The sequence below is a fragment of the Sinocyclocheilus anshuiensis genome, unplaced genomic scaffold (genome assembly GCF_001515605.1).
Source record: "Sinocyclocheilus anshuiensis isolate Anshui unplaced genomic scaffold, SAMN03320099.WGS_v1.1 scaffold222, whole genome shotgun sequence".
Lineage (NCBI taxonomy): Eukaryota > Metazoa > Chordata > Actinopteri > Cypriniformes > Cyprinidae > Sinocyclocheilus > Sinocyclocheilus anshuiensis.
The window spans coordinates 2,871,402-2,871,940 of NW_015542408.1; the positions used below are offsets into that span (position 1 = coordinate 2,871,402).

The following is a 539-nucleotide window of genomic DNA, read 5'->3' on the forward strand; positions in this document are numbered from 1 at the left end:
AGACGACTGCTGGCTTCAGTGTAAATATTGCGTCAAAATCAAATTGAGCGCGATTTAAACCTGGATGATTGTAACCACTCTAAGTTCGTCTGCCTAGCGTGTCTCCGACATAGTGATAACACTCGTTGCCTTCTCTAGTGCAGCTCAACCAGGTCTCGTCCCATTCGTTGATATTTGTGATATCACAAATCCCGGAAAATATGCGTTGTAGTCCAAACGAGTCGTTCGTTGTAGTTTTTGAAAAGTGATTTCTGTTGAATAAAATATCTCCTTTTGAAGTGGACTTTGAGCTTTATAACTTTGCAGATCTTTTTTATGCTCAAACAGCAACATTACAGACTAACTAAAGTTGAAAAAGTGAGAAAGCATAATAGGACCCCTTTAACATATTGCCCGCTCACTTGTTGGTCTTTTCGCGTTGGTCTGAATGAAAATGCAAATTCATTCTTTGCCACTAGGTGCAGCTTTTGGAGCGGTAAAAATAGCGGTTTCCCCGGTAATGCTGTACACAAACGCTGCTTTATCAGGCATTACAGGCA

General features: G+C 40.8%; 1 protein-coding gene across 1 annotated transcript in view; it reads left to right on the plus strand.

The window, feature by feature from the left end:
* The window catches only part of LOC107693173 (protein TALPID3), a 140,434-nt gene that overhangs the window by 93,939 nt on the left and 45,956 nt on the right, over positions 1 to 539 (plus strand). The gene's annotated exons all lie outside the window — the stretch shown is intronic.